The 16,982-nt window shown below is 33.2% G+C and overlaps 1 non-coding gene across 1 annotated transcript; it reads left to right on the plus strand.

The window, feature by feature from the left end:
• The first annotated feature begins 16,196 nt into the window (after positions 1-16,196).
• Positions 16,197-16,303, plus strand: LOC147915851 (U6 spliceosomal RNA). The gene has a single exon (XR_015553875.1). It is a non-coding gene; the product is annotated as a U6 spliceosomal RNA (small nuclear RNA).
• Positions 16,304-16,982: the final 679 nt, after the last annotated feature.

Below are 16,982 nucleotides of genomic sequence, written 5' to 3' on the forward strand. Positions count from 1 at the left end.
GATCTAGCAATCTTGCCATTCTCTATCCTGTTGATCAAACTTGACAGTTCTTCACAACACATTACTATCTACGATATTGTTTATTTTTTCTTTACGTCTCTCTCACTACACTAAGGAGCAGGAATTGTATCTATATGGTGTTGTTTAATGCTAGCAGCACTTGGCAAAGAGTAGTAATTTAGTAAATCTTTTTTGAGTAAATGAATGTAGGGCAAAACATTTTATTTCATTTTCCTAGTTTACTTGTTTATTTTCTTCTCCTATTAAAATGTAAGCACCATGAGTATAAAGAAAGTGCACAACTTCTTTAATACCAGAAACCTATTTTTTAAAAATCATGTTTAGTGTACATAGTACAAGTTAAATCAATATTTAATGAATAATGAATACATAAACATTGTTTCCCCATTTTTTTGAGCCAAGGAATTGAGAGAAGTAATTACTAGTATAAAGCAGAATCAGAACTTGAGATCGGATCTGATTCCATACCGTTTCCAGGGCACAATTCTGGATAAGGGAAAGTTTACCTTCCTGGAAACACAGAGCTACAATATGCCTCAACAAAGAAAGAATTGCATGTCTCTGGGACTACCCCTGGGTCAAGATTTTTAAAGGCAAAAACATCTCTTACAAGCGTGATTTTGGAACAGGACATGACAAACAGTAGCCGTGGGAGGCTGCTATACAAACCTTTAATAAAGCCTAAAGAAAATAGCTTGGGGAAAGATCATACCAGTTCAGAAATCTGATCTTAACAATTTCTTGTTTATAACTCCAGCCTCTGTGCTTTTACTATTCTACTTACCGTGTACTTAATACATTTTCTTTATAAAATAATATTTTAAAGATACAATGCACTTTTGAGTTTGTCAGGAAGAAAACAAATTTCTTCTAACTATGGCTCAGCAAAGAGGAGAACAGTGGGTTTTCTCATGTGTTTTAACATCCATAAATGGTAGTACCTGAAGATAAGAGTCCCCATAGAACAAAGTCCCATAGCTTCAATTATCCCCCCATCCAAGGAGTCTGACCTCTCCTAAGTAAAACTTTTATTTTAAAAGATAAATAAAGCTACTGTTCCAGATAATTTCTCCCACATTCTAGGACAGTCCTTATGCTCTCTGAGCTTCTCAAAAAGTACAGAGCTTTTCTGGGCTTCTTGTGACCACTATGTCAAGGTTGTGATGGGTTTGAGTCACAGTAAAACAGCTTGGAAATGAGACCAAAAAGATTGTTTATTTTTTGGTTACCTGTCTTCTACTAGACCAAATATGAGATATAGTATTAAGCTAGTAAGGAAAAAGAAAACCTATAAATCGCAATTCTGATACCTAAAGAGTTTACAAATTGTATATAGATAAATCATATCTCTATATTGCACATAGTATGTTCCAAAGAAACAATACCAAGAACAAGTGTTAGAGAGTATCAACAAAGGGAGAGATCACTTCAGATGGATCGGGAAAGGGAGAGAGCTCTTCAGGAGCTGGTCAAAGAAAGCTTCATGAAAGATCACATTTCAACTGGGATTTAAAAGATTTCAGAATTCAAATAGAAGTGCAAAATATAATCTATCAAATTTTAAAAGTCCCACAGTGTTCGCTAAATTATACTAAGAGGACCCCAAAGGGTTGATGCAGTTTGATTCTCTATTATCCAGATTTGAAACAAGAGGTACCTTAAGTTCAAGGGTCATCATGTTCTGAAAACACTGTAATGAGGAACCAAAGGCAATATATTGTCCCAAGGAATAAGAATAACAGATATACTGTGCTTCTTATTTCATACTCTCTGTGCCTTATATAAGAAAGACATTGGTATGTTGAATTATGCAACATGTTGTAATCTATCAACTGAGGCCAGTTTGCTTGGGGTTTAATATCAACATAGTATTACTGCCATTTGTGAAAACAATTAAGGTAAAATAATTAAGATGAAATAAGTGGTTGAGTTCTGCCACAAACTTAAGACTAAGAGGAAAAATATTAAATCTATTCTTACGTAAAAACAGAAAAACATTTTTCTGTTGAATACTCTCCTCACACTGCTTATGTTGAGACTTAGAAAAATAATTGAATATCCGGGCAATATTTTGAACTACTGCCAGGAAAAGTGTTTTCTCATAACATTAAAAAATAATTCAGAGGTAGGGGTGCAAGTCACAACGATAAGTTTCTATGTACCCTCGTGAACACAAACCAATAATGGCCGCAGTTGAGAAATATATACTCAGAAATATTTTCTTGTAAACAGTAGTCATTTAAATTCAACTAAGAGGATATATATTTAGAAATTAACATAAATAATTGGTTTTAAAATTCCATTTAAAAACCAACTTCACATTGCTTATAATTTATGCATTTTATACTGTCCCAAATTAGAAGATAAATATTTTGTTATAAAAATAATCCAACATTTTTATAAGAAATGATGAATTATTTGAATGTAACTTCAGTGGTACAGTATAAATATTTCTGACTTAGCAATAAATTACATGGTGCTAAATTCATATTCAAACTGACTTTGATTGCTTATAATTAATTGGAGAAAATATTCAGAGCTTAGCTTGCCAATTACTCCACAGAGGGAAAAGTGGAGGCTCACGGTAAGCATAATCTGGTGTCTAACTTTCTGGAACTCTTTTCTCTAGAATGTATTAATTGTTACTACCAGATTGTTTTTATTAATAGGATCTCAGAATCTATTGCACATAAGATCTACATTTGTAACTATATGATTTTTGTTGTGTTGTAAATCATATTTATCTCAATGCCACTCACAAAAGGGATGATTCTGTTGCTAACAAGCCTAAATGTCATCACGTTGTCATGTTCATATAATATATTCTATTGTTCTTTTTTTTTCTGGGAAAGATTCACCCTGAGCTAATATCTGTTGCCAATCTTCCTCTTTTTTTTTGTTCCTCCCCAAAGCCCCAATATATATTTGTATATTCTAGTTGTAAGTCCTTCTAGTTCTTCTATGTTAGCTGCCACCACAACATGGCTACCAACAGAGGAATGGTGAGGTTCCATGCCCAGGAACCTAACCAGGGCCACCGAAGCAGAGCACACTGAACTTGAACCACTAGGCCATCAGGGCTGGTTCTCATATAATACATTTTAAAAGAAACTCATCCCCAAATAATGATCTGTCAGTTTTTTCTTGTTATGTTTCCATTATTTCTACTAAATTCACTTTCATTTCATGTTATATCCAATTAATTTATAATAAGAATTATGTTTCAAAATGAATTTGGAAATATAATTTTGGCATGTCCATAAAATTGTTTTGTTGTAATTCATCTCAGTTCTTTGAGTAAAGGGAATTAAATAGAATTACAATATTAGCTCAATATATGATAGATCATTTATTCCTAGAAAAGAAAATGTTTGACAGAATGAGAAACAACTAATAGATAGAAATAGTATTAAAAGGAGACAAAGGAGAAGTGTACTCTATTTGAGAGAATAATTCGTGACACTACTCTACATCTTTTCTATTTTTTCCTTAGCTTTTGTTTAGCAAATGTGTGAAAGAAATAAATGTCCTCTAATATTTTTTAAACTTAGATTTTATAACCTTAAGTCACCTTAGATATAACTTAGGTTTTAACTATGCCTTTATAAAGCCTAAAAGATGTAAATATCCTCCAGAACATACATCTAACAAAGGTGCTAAGGATCAGGATATCTGGTTAATTTTCTTTTTATGCCATTTCATGTGCAGCGAAATTTAGTGCTAGGTTATCATCCTTATGTTGCTTGGCAAAATTAATCCATCATTTAATAAATACATCCCTGATGCTACTCACCTTGGGAAACAATACACAAAATTACCCATCAGCACTTACATTGGAAACCAACATCTGTTTGTTCTGCCAATGGGTCATAGAGGGGCTGACAACGTGATTTTCAGTCTATTTATTTTTGTGCAGTTTTGCTGTTTATAGAGGAGTTGACATCTATAGCCATCAACTTTGCAATTCATCTAGCATTAAGAATATACTATTCATAAAATGTATTGTTTCATTTTTCTTCAAAAAATGAATGAACATGAATCAAAAACTTTAATTTGACAAAGCAGATTAGCAAAGCTATATAAACACTAAGCTTAATTATTTGAATTAAAAAAACTCTTCTTAAAAAGAAAAAAAAGTTAGTATAACATTTACTTCTCAATAAAAATAACCACAACCACTAACTCATTATATATTATACACATCTAATTATTGGATATACCATAGTAGAAAATTATAATTTTAATCAAATTAACCAGGAACTCAAATTCACTAGAAAATAATTTGTTATAAACCCATTGCACATCATACAGTCATTAAAATTATATTTTATGACTCCTTGTTCTATTTCTCACTTTTTCATAGAAATGATTGATATATTTTACATTTTAAATGAGATTATAGAGATTAAGTGGTTTTAAACAATGTTAATTCGAAAATCTACATTATCTTCTCACAGCTGATATTGGTGGAGTTAAATATACTCTGAAAACTATGAAACTGTGTCAAGTAAATCATTGCATAAAATACATTGTGATGCTTCAATGAGAATTATTCTAGATTTTAGGGGATAATAAATTTGAAGTTTTTAATCTTCCTATACATTGATGTTCCATCAATAGCCTATCACCTATTACGCTCATCAGTCAATTTCAACTTTCAAATTTTTACATGGTTGCCATAGTCAACGTTTATTACAGTTTTCAAAATTACAAGTCATTTAAAACAATGATATTGTTTTATTTTTGTGAACCTGTCTCTAAAGATGATATTTATTTATGTAGTATAGAAAAACTAATGTTGAAATATAGTTTTGGATCATAGATGGACTGATAGTAGGTGAGGAAGAATAAAAATAACTTCACATTCTTCATTACCACCCTCATGGAAAAGGGGTTTATATCTCTCCCTGATGAGAGGATTTATCTCTTCTCGTACTGATGGTGGGTGGGTCTTTGACTGTTTTCACCAGTAGAATACAAGGAAAGCAGTAATTTTCTTGAGTGCCAGTTATGAACTTAGCCAATATTAGATCTTGACTACTTACTTCTTCCTTCTTGAAATGCTTCCTATGAAGTGTTCTCTTTCAAAACCAGATCACCAAGGAGGGAAAAGTACAAGCCAGTTGTGTAAGTAATTCAGTTGATAGCCTCAGTTAAGCCCAGCTCTCTAGCATCAACCACAAGCCCTTAGAGTGAGTCATCTTGGAATGTATTCTCTAGCTCCAAGATTGCTATCTTAACTGACACCATGTCTACCCAAGCCCTGTCCAAATGCTGAAACTGTAAAAAAATAAATACCTGTTGTTGTTTTAAGCCACAATGTTTCATTTTCATTTTAATGGATTCTTTAGGATTTTTATTTTTTCTTGAAATTCATTAATTATTGTTGACACAGAACTAAAAAGTATCTGTAAGAGACTGGTATAAATCTTAGCTATAGGGTCTTCTCTTCCTTTCCACTACATGCAGCACTCCATCCTTTTTTCCCACAAACAATATATTCAATGAAAAAAATATTATTCTTTATTTTCTTTTCTAGTTTCTTTTTGCTTCTTTTTTTCTAGTCCTGATAATTTTCTTTTCATTTTTCCTAACTTCTGGGGAGAAATAATAAATCATTTTAGTATTTAATTTTAGACTTTATAATATATAAAAATTGGATTATGCAACCTTAGACTAAATTTTACCAGCAGTTAAATTTCATGCTGTCAAAATTTCCATAGCAGCAAATGAACAGTTGTTATGCTCAGTGATTCATTACATAGTAATCTCTAATTAGGTTTTTACAATATTTATTTTTGTCTTTAATGGAGAATGAATATTAATTATTGCTTTGTGATTCATATCGTAGTGAAAGTAGTTGTAGATTTAAATGGAAAATTCAGCCATATTCTACTGATACTTTAAAGACAGTAGATGGTAAAAAGTGCCTTATAAATATCTAATTTACATGGGATACTAATAAGTACCATTTTTAAAATTTTTTGAAATATTTCTCTGTCAATATATCAGTTGAAATGCAGGTTTTTATTTAGCACTTTGTCAGGTAAGTTAGTGTGCAGGGTGTTTTAATTTGTTCTTCCTGTGTAAGTCAAATCAGTAGAATATATACAACAATATGCTTGACTTTTATCTGAGAGAAAATTATTGTAGAATATTGATTTTGGTTAGAATGACACTATACCACTATTTGCTGGAAATTTATTCTATATAAATCACCCATACTTAAAGTCACCTAAATTATAAGAAAAACAATTTCAAAATAATTAAAATATTTACTATGTAAATAGATGAAAAACATTAGTGAAAGCATCTTTGTACAGTGTACCACCTACATAACAATGCAAAGTAGGTCTGGGGAGAGCTACAGGCTGAAAAATCAGATCCTCAGAGCCAGATAAAGAAGCAGAATGTGCTCTTAGTCTAAGCATTGGCTAATAAACAGCAAGAGAAGGTGATATTTAAGTTGAGTTTAATTGAGGCAAACATTTCTTCCTCAGAGAATCATAACTGGAAGGAACTCACTAGATGGAGAAAATGGCAGGGTTTTGATGTGAAAAAAGCGATTCTGATGGTCTAATGATATACAGAGAAAATAATATAAAAAATTAGAGACTTGGACTCAGAAGGTGATGACTCCTGGCTATCAAATAGAATAAGTGATCTAGTCATAAGTATTTGATTACATTTTTTAAACCTTTACTTAAAATCAGAGTTGATCCTCAAGCTAAGATAGGACTGTGCTTGCAAGTAGGAATCATGTTACCTCAGTTCTGGGTAAAGAAATTTGCAGAATCAGAAATTCAGGCAATACTCAGATAGATATGGCATATAATCCCTCAATTAGGTGTAATATTTTTTGGTTTAATACCAAGCATGTATAATCAATTTATTAAAGTCCAATGTGTGTGCTATACACATGAATTGGGTAGATTATTTCCTAATTACTAGTTTCAAACACCTTCTATCAAATATTCTTTCTCTGCCTTTCACATCATCTTGCACAGCAGATTCCATGATTTCAAGCCACTGTCTAGCATTAAAAAAAAATACTTATTAAAACTTCAATCCTCTTTTCAATTAAAGGCTCTCCTTCCTTTATTATGATCAGTGCTGTTGCCCTAAAGCAATTTTGAGGGGGGATAGAATGTAGTTGTCTCCCCTTCCTCCACTGGGCTTTCTGATCTCCAGTGTGTTGTGAGCTGAAGGAGAGAAGAAGGAGACAGCAACCCTCAGCAATCCAGCATCTTCCTTGTGGCAGTCCCTGGTTATCTAGGTGAGGTTGACTGGCCTCTGTCAGGTGTCTGATGTGTGGCAGATGTCCAATGGCCAGACGACTTTGAATACTACAAGTGTAAATTTTTTAGAGGTTGCGCAGGAGACTTCCCTGCTGCACAGTTTTAATGAGGGATATCTGCTCAGATTCAATGTCTTTTTGAGAAGAGATAAGATTGGGAGAATGACTTAGGACCTAGTTGTCCCTCGTTAGGCATTTAGATTTTATTCTAAGTGCAGGGAAAGTCATTGAAAGGCTTTAGGCAGAGGTGTGGAATAGCATGATTTATGTTTTGAACAGCAGAATAGATTTTAACAGATGAAGATAAAATAAGAAGGATTTTGGATGAGAAAGAAGATGACAACTAAAATGGGAAGAGTAGAATAGAGAAAGAAGGAAAGTGGATTAAGAACACATGCTGTAATGTATCAGAACACGGGAAGAACACACATGGTTTTCTATGAGTTTGGATGTAAGATTAAGGGAAAGAGAGGAATCGAACATGAGTGCAGTATTTTTAACTTGAACCTCTGGGTGTAAGTTGGTGCCATTTACATAGATAGGCATGAGCTGTCAAAGAAAACGTTTATGGAGATATGGAGGAAAAATATAATAGTTTCGTTGTGGACAATTACATTTGAAGTGTCCATGAAATATTCAAGTAGAGAAACAGGACCTGAACCATTGCTTAACTGAAACAGACATTGCCAAGTGCCATAAATGCCAATGAGAAAATGAAGCTAGAATTTTAAATGACTTACAAATGGCCAATAGTTGGCTAGCATAGGAGTGTAATACTATCAGGGACTGCCAACATAGATGCTCACACACTCTTACACTCTTTTCCTCAAAGAACCTCACTAGGCACTTATGGGGAAGATTTGGGAAAGATGCTAAGCATCCACCTCCCTGAGCTGGCTGGGAAAAGAGAACAGCAGCCACTGTAGAAACTCAACCCAGACGCATCTACCTATTTCCCGTATGGAACAAAAGCCTCAGTCTACAGGGGGAATATGTTAGTCAAGCTTCTCCAGAGAAACAGAAGCAGCAGGATATATATGTGTAGGTATAGAAAGAGATTTATTATAAGGAATTGGCTCATGCAGTTGTGGAGGCCGAGAAGTCCCAAGGTCTGCAGTCAGCAAGCTAGAGCTGATGATGTGGTTACAGACTGAGTTGAAGGGATGGGAACCAGGAGAGTTGATGGTGTAAGTTCCAGTCCAAAAACTGGCAGGCTCCAGACCAAGAAGACCCACTGCTTTAGTTCAAGTCCAAAGGCAAGAAAAGACTGATGTTCTAGCTTAAAAAGTCAGGCAGGAGGAGTTTCCTCTTACTGTGGGAGGTTCAGCCTTTTTGTTCTATTCAGGTCTTCAATTGATTGGACAAGAACCACTCGCATGAGGGAGGTTAATTTGCTTTACTCATTCCACCAAATCAAGACTTAGTCACATTGAGAAACAACCTCATAGACACATCCAGAATAATGTTTGATCAAATACCTGGGCATCCTGTGACCCAGTCATGTTGACACATAAAATTAACCATCACAGGGAAGGACAACAAAATTTTAGCTTCTAGCCTGAGGGCACCAATAGAAATTCTCTTAATTGGGAGAGAGAAACAGGAGAAAACAATAACAAAATAGCTCTACCCCTGGTGGAGGACTAGAAATATATGCTAAGACAGTCACTACATTTGATGGAAGTGTGAAACACCTGTGAAGGCCACACCTGTGAAGTCCCCCCGTGTCCAAGACACAGTTGACCATGCCTGGCTAAGACTGAGGCATAATCATAACCTCAGAAAACAAGAACACACACACTCATACACTCACACCACCACCACCATAACACTAATAATAAGTGAATAAAAATAATGAAATACAGCTATGACAGCTGCAGGAGACAGATTCTCTTTGGGGAGCTGTGCAAAAAGAAGATCCAGGCCCAGAGAAGAGGCAAATATAAAATATCAGTATGTCTTCTTTTCACATTTTCTATTTGGCCTAGGTTGTCCAGGTTTCCTAAGGCAATACTTTAACCATACAACAACTTCAGCACTTTCTGTCAAGCTAACATCTTTCTTTCATTCACAATTTTTTCATAAGCAATATATTGAAGATAATGTTTTTAATATGGAAATGATTTTCAGCAAATCGTTTTGGAAGAGGTATTAAATATAAAATCTGTTCCTCTATTCTGTCTTTGCAAAATACATTCAGTTAAAGAACATTTCATTCCACTTTGCTTTCTAAGACACTAAAAGTATATACATCTGCCAGATACTCTAAGATTTGTTTATGTTATGGATGTTACTTGTGCATTTTTTCTTCTTACTTCTAAGTCTTATTTTACATTAAGAAATGCTGCCATTTGGAAAAACTGAATCCATAAATGGGTAAAAAGTCAGTGCAACTGACAAAACAACAATAAAAATTCTGTGCCCCCCAAATTACTTTAAGATTATATAAAATTTTGAAGGATTTCTGTTTATCTACATCTAACTCCCTCAGGCTTCAAAATCACCTAGTTTCAAAACTTCAGCTAGTGATGAGAAATATAAAATGAGAGACTAATAGGTATATTTAATGTAGTCAAACAATGGACTAGTTTACTTAGCTTTGTAATCTTTTGTGTGTATGTATTTACCTTCTTTAAAAAAATGGCCCAATGTAACACATATATCAATCAACATATAGACAATTGTCTGTATGAGAGCATTTTAAAATTATTTTATACGATATATTAATAGCTAAAATGATTCAGTAGCAGTGATGTGTTCAATTTTTAACAATATTTAATTGCAATTTATTAAAGGTAAATATTTTGTAACCTCAAAATATTTTATATCGTTATTTAACATACATTTATTATATTTTTCAGAATGAGGACTCAAATACACCATATATACATTTTTCTTTGACTTTTCATATTCTTTATTGGTGAAAGTCATATTCATTTTGAAATTATGACAGAGATGTGACCTAAATAATGGAAATATCTAGAAATATGTAAGTCTTATGTAACTGTTCTTCCAAGTTTGATTAATTATGGAGCTACTCCTTGAGGCACAAAGAGGGGAATGAGGCAAATGCAATATAGTTCACATCCCACCTTTGATATTATAACATGAGTTTATCACAAGGGCAAAAGACACAGGGTAATTATAGTTGACAAATACAACTGCTTGCTTTCTGCAGAGGCAAACTGAATCACACATTACTGTGCAAATGCTGGTTTTCTCTTGTAATTCAAAATTAGCTTCCAATTTAAAACTCTCAGGCACATGATAAGTTTTCTTAATGTGATATTGTGTTTCTATAAATGAAATAATAATTAAATTTTTCTCAGTTGATGCCAATTTTAAAAATATGACATAAAAAACATTTAATTAGTAGACAAAGCTTTATCAGTAAAGTCCTTGGGACTTTGGTGAGACTTAGTTTAACTTACATATTAAAACATGTAATAATTGTTTTTTTATGACACACTATTTCATCTTTGGTAAAGGTCCTGACCAGCACTGTCCAGTAGAAGTTTCTAACATAATGGTGGGTACTGAATACTTAAAACGTAGCTAAAATTATTAAAACACTGAACTTTAATTTTACTTATTTTTAACTAATTTATATTTAAATGTAAATAGCCACATACTGCTGGTAGATACTGTATTGGGCGGTGCCAATCCATAGTATAAATTGCATAGCTGCAGTGCTGTTGAATCTGGAGCATAGTATATACTGTGTTATTTCCCTTGTATAACTTAGGTCCAAAAATCTTGATAAACCCCTTAGATAACATAAAGTCTACTGACGGTTGATTAACAAATATAAACTGACAATAGATATTCCATCTAATAATGGGAAGACAATAAAATGAATAATCAGAAATGTATTCTATTGCTCTATTCATCTTCAGTCTATATCTACACAGAGTTAACACATAAAGAAAGGAAAATCAATGTTGTACTTATAATCCTTCAGAAATATAAGATATGCTTAGACATGAAAATAATTTAATAATATTATGTTATCCTATATTGCCCTCAAGTGTCTAGTCTATTAAAATGTGCATCCTGATTTGGGCACTTCTTAATCTGAGAATAAAATGTTGAGTTATTTATTTTTGGTTTATTTTTATGTTTTAGTTTTCACAGAGACATAAGAGTGTCTGGCTATAAGAGTGTTTGTTATAAAAACATGCCATCAACTCTCTAAAAAGAACTTTTATAAATGATACTGGAATGTTCTTTTTTCAAACCTTCCATAAACAGACCTGAGTTAGATTAAGCTGACAACCAAAAATAAAGAACAATTACCAACTTTGTCAGTTAGACAGCAACCTCCTTTTCTATTGAAATGTTGTCTAGGCAAATATCCATTACAATGAATATTACTTATTTTGTTTCCTTGCTACTATCTGTGCTGGAACTGTCTTCATGGAATATAGTTTTTAAATTCTCCCAATTCTTATGTATATATTTAATTTCTTAATATTCTAGTCACATTCACTTTTTGTATTATAGTATTGCCATCTTGTATACGAATAATATGGACTCTGAAATGTCTATCATTTTTCTCTTTAATTTTTTATACCATATATTATAAAAAGAGATAATATAAATAATATTTCTTCTTAGATCTGGTTGAGGAATTTGGAGATAACTTTTTTCTCTCTACTGAATAGAGGTAGAGTAGCTCTCTGAACACTTAACCCAAATTACTGTTTCACCACACATTCCTTGAAGAGTTCACATGAAAAAGAATCAATACCTTTAATGTACTAGTTTGCTGTCTTCTCTGCCTTAGAGAAGCAGAAAAAAGTGCTGCAGAAACAGCACATAACAACGATTATGCCTCAGGCTAATCTCAGTTAAGAAGTACAAGAAGCAAAATTTTTGACTTGCTCTGTACAGAGTAAATAGACTCACAACATGTAAAAAGTATATTGAGCCTTATCTAGACAAGTCAGCAATCAAAAGAAGAAAATAAATCATTGTTGTCAAACACTTGGCATTCCAAAACCATTTCAAAGAAATATAAATCTATTGAAATAATAAGTAAGACCAAAAAAGAAAGTTATTTAGTTTCACTATAGGATCTTGGAGAACTCTTTGCAATCTTTTATTTACAATCATTATTTTTATTTCTGGCGAGTCCAGTGTAAGCTCTTACCTACCTTCTTATAATTCTCTTCAGATTGAAAACAAATAAACGATGAAAATCCAGGTTTAAAGATGTGGATAAAAATGTAATTGAAATAATAAGAAACACAGTAAATTTTACGTTCACATGATAGGACTCACTGGTAAGCGATCAGTCATAAAAGCTGAATGAAGTTTTGAAACTAAGTGAAGTGGGCAAGGCATGATTTCTACTTTTAAGGTGCAAAGGAAGAAAACGAATTAGATATAGAAGAAAGGGTTCCAAGGTCTAATTACTTTTAAAACTACAAAATTAATACACAGATATAAACTGACTAAAATTAACTTGTAAAAAGACGTATCAATGAGCCACCTGGTGGCGTAGGGGTTAAGTTCAGCACTCTTTGCTTAGGCAGCCGGGGTTTGCAGGTTTGGGTCCTGGGCACGGACTTACACCACTCATCAAGCGGTGTTGTGGCAGCGACCCACATACAAAATAGAGCAAGATGGGCAGAGATGCTAGGTCGGGGCCACTCTTCCTCAGGCAAAAAGAGAAAGATTGGCAACATATGTTAGCTCAGGGCCAAGTTTTCTCACCAAAAAAACAAAAACAAAAACAAAAGACATATAAAGAAGATATTCTCCATAGGTCTCTTACATTTCTGCATGTCTTCTGAGTAAGAAGCATTGACAGCTTTAGTTGCAGACAATCTTTTCAAGGTTGTTTGCATCACAGTGTGTATAAGAAACAGCCTTGGGAGATAATGATAGTATCTTACATTAGGGCAAAGGGAAGATTAGTTTCCTGACCAGGATAATGAAATAATGTTCTCTTAGAGGGCAAAGGTTAGATAGGAGTACTCACAGCCTCTCTATAAGAGATTCCTCAGCCGTGGCACACACCCACTCTGTGCGTGCGTCTACCTGGACCACTCAGCATAACCCTGAATGGTTCTGGGAGTGAAGGAGAACCAACGCAGTCGTAAAACACATGCTATCTCCAGTTTGTGACTAATAACATCCTTCATCCTGACTCAGGGATCTTGTGTCCTCTCCCAGCATCTATAAAACTGTGGCAGGTTAGTAGTTAGATTTCAACTGGGGAAAAATCTCAGGTTCTTTATGGTTCCTGACTATGGTAGGTAGACTTATCATAAGATGGTCCCCAAGATTCTCACCTATTGGTATACATGTTCTGTATAACACCCTCTCCTTGAATGTGGGGAAACCTGTGAATACGAGAGTGTCTCACGTGCATGATTAAGCTTGGAAGAAGACCCCGAGCCTCAGATAAGACCACAGTCCTAGACAACCTCTTGATTGCAAAATTGTGAGCTCCTAAGCACAGGACCCATAAGCATGACCAGACTATGGACCTATGGAAACAGAAATAATACATCTATGCTGTTTCAAGCCACTAATTTGATAATTTTTTTGATAATTTGTTATGCAACAATGCAAACAAATATACTGACACTGTTTGTTTATTTACATCATATCCTTCTACCATTAAAGAACATATATAGTTTTCTGATTGTTAAAGAATTTTTCATGTCTCTCAAATAATTGGTTTCCTGAAATGTTTTATTTCCCATCATAGTTATCTTAACCCTACCGCTTAAAACTTTGGACTGTCTTAAGGCACTATCTTTTGATAAATAGATATGTTAGTAGTTTGTTTAGAAAAACTATTTAATATATCAAAAATTAAGTTGATGCTTAGATTTCTGGGTGCCTAAATTATGCCAAATTCATTTATTTCACCTAAAACCTCTTCTGTTTTTCTCCTTTTCCTATGTATAACTGTTGGAACATGTTTGTTTCAAATCTCTTATCAGAGGGGCCGGCCCAGTGGCGCAAGCGGTTAAGTGCACACTCTCCGCCCGGAGTTCGCCGGTTCGGATCCCAGGCACGCACCGACGCAACGCTTGGCAAGCCGTGCTGTGGTGGCGTCCCATATAAAGTAGAGGAAGATGGGCACAGATGTTAGCCCAGGGCCAGTCTTCCTCAGCAAAAAAAGAGGAGGATTGGCAGATGTTTGCACAGGGCTGATCTTCCTCAAAAAAAAAAAAAAAATCTCTTATCAGAAACTTCTCTAGATTCCACATCATATACAGAATTCTGGAGCTCCAGGATTCCTTTCTTAGCCTCACTTCAATTTTTAAATTTCTCCTTAACTCCTCAGAGTGCAACTCTCATCTCTCACTTGCCGTGTCTAGTCTTGGTGCAGGTTCCAGGAGCTGCCTCTGAGTCAGTCTACTCTCCTGTCATTATATCAAAAGCACAGTTGAAGTGTCTGCCTTACATATAGCAATGTAGATAACATTTTTGTTAACCTTTTCTGCACTGCCGGTAATTTTTAGAATTTGATTTCTTATTCCAAGTTTCGATAGAGTTTCCCTTGCTTCTTTGAACACTCGGTTATTTACTGTCTCTCAAAAGAATATCCTAGTTTTGCAGTCTTAATACAACCGTAGTCTGTGAAACACTGTGTTATGCATTCCCAGAGAAATTACACAAACAACTATTATAGCAGTTAAAAAAAATGCAACTGTTCAAAAGGTTTTCTTTTAATATACACAAAATCTGTTTTAAAATATTTATAATTTCAAAAATTCGTTTTTGTTATAACTGAAGTAATATTTTAGGCTGAGTGAAAGAAGAGTTCATGGTATAATTTGAAACTTTCATGAAAATAACAAAGCTTAATTGCAATCTTCTGCATGATTAATAGGTTGGAATTTCGTTCTTAATTTCATGATGCAGTATGTTAACTATGGTCTTTTGCTTAAATAAATTTAATTTCCTAAGAGATCAAATTACTACTACATGCATGCAATAACTGAATACCTCATATTATTATTTTTTATTTCATATCTACTGAATTTGATTAATGGTTTATTTTGATTTTATTTTCAAAAGATACAAGTTGAAAAACTTTATTTTATTAAACATTATTGCTTAAACAGAACAAGATAGTGATGAGTCTCTATCTTAATAGTGTTTTGGTGTATATATTAGAAAGGTGAAAATATAATTTTACAACTTCTATATTTTTGCCCATAGTCTTAGGAAATTTTTAAAATTATAACAATATGAAATAGAGTCTAAATTAAAAGTAAAGAAAGCATATGAAAGTAAGGTTTCCATAGACGTTTTAATCAAGAAAATAGAATACAATTCTAATGAAAATTTTGACACATGCTATAGGACTTAATGTTAAAGTCAATTCAATTTATTTCAATCCATCTTTAGCAAACTCCAGGCAGAGTGGATCTACGTATTTTAGTTACAGGTACTATGCCACTTTTGAAAAATCTACTGTTAATTAGACTAGTAGAATTTCTGAGTGATAGTCAAATTCTCCACAATTCTCTATATATTTTAACATATTTTGGAATAGAGTGCAAACTAATAAAACATTAATATAACTAGTGCTGGAATTAGTACTAATCATATACCTACTATATGATTATATGAGTGAATATACATACACGCCTACTAGATGTACACATATTATGTCTATACATATAATATATGCATACACATATTCATGTTTGTTGAATAAAATTATTCATTAGTTTATCCCGATTGCTACAGCAATGAGCAAAAACACAAATCTTTGCACTGATTGAGCCCATATTTGATTCTATAAACAAACAACAGGTAAGTTTTCCCAGAACCAGAGGAATGATCAAAAATGTAATTATGTTTAGCCCAAATTAACAGCTATGAATCTTGGAACTGAAAATCCTTTGTGTTTGCTTTGGCAGCACGTATACTAAAATTGTAATGATACAGAGAAGATAAACATGGCCTCTGTGCAAGGATGACAAACATATTCGTGAAGTGTTCTATATTTAAAAAAATAATGAAAATGGTAACTATGTGAGATGACGGATGTGTTAATCAGCTTGATTGTAGCAATTATTTCACAATGTATATCTACATCAAAACATCAAGTTGTACACCTTAAACATATATACAATTTTTGTTTCTCAATCATACCTCAATAAAGATGGGAAAAAAAAGAAAATTCTTCTATTTTTCCTGCTACCACTAGTCCCTCTGCTACAGCAAAGATGTCACATCAGCATTTATATTGTTTCATTTATTATGCTCTTATATATGTCATAATGCTTAATATTCACAAAAATTTGATTAGGTGTATTATTATCACAATTTATTAATAAGAAAGGAAATTAACTAGTCCTATGTCTGATAGCTAAAAGAAAGTTACAGAAATAGCCATGATGTAAAGAAAGAACAATGTTTGTGTACATAGGACAATTAGTTCAAAAGGTATTTTGTATTAGGTTATGCTAGGTGCTGAAAATATAAATATATATATGGTTTAAGACCTATCTTCTAGATATATATGAAAACAAATAATTATGATGTAATATAATAAATGATAAATTATGCATATTTGCAAGGTAAATGGAGATGAGACTTAGTATTAAATCCTAAAATATACTTTTAAAGATACTAATGACATTGGTTATTTCAACATTAGGAACTTTACATATTTTTATATACGTAA

The sequence above is a fragment of the Ceratotherium simum genome, chromosome 12, assembly GCF_057802395.1.
Source record: "Ceratotherium simum simum isolate JZ-2026a chromosome 12, ASM5780239v1, whole genome shotgun sequence".
Lineage (NCBI taxonomy): Eukaryota > Metazoa > Chordata > Mammalia > Perissodactyla > Rhinocerotidae > Ceratotherium > Ceratotherium simum.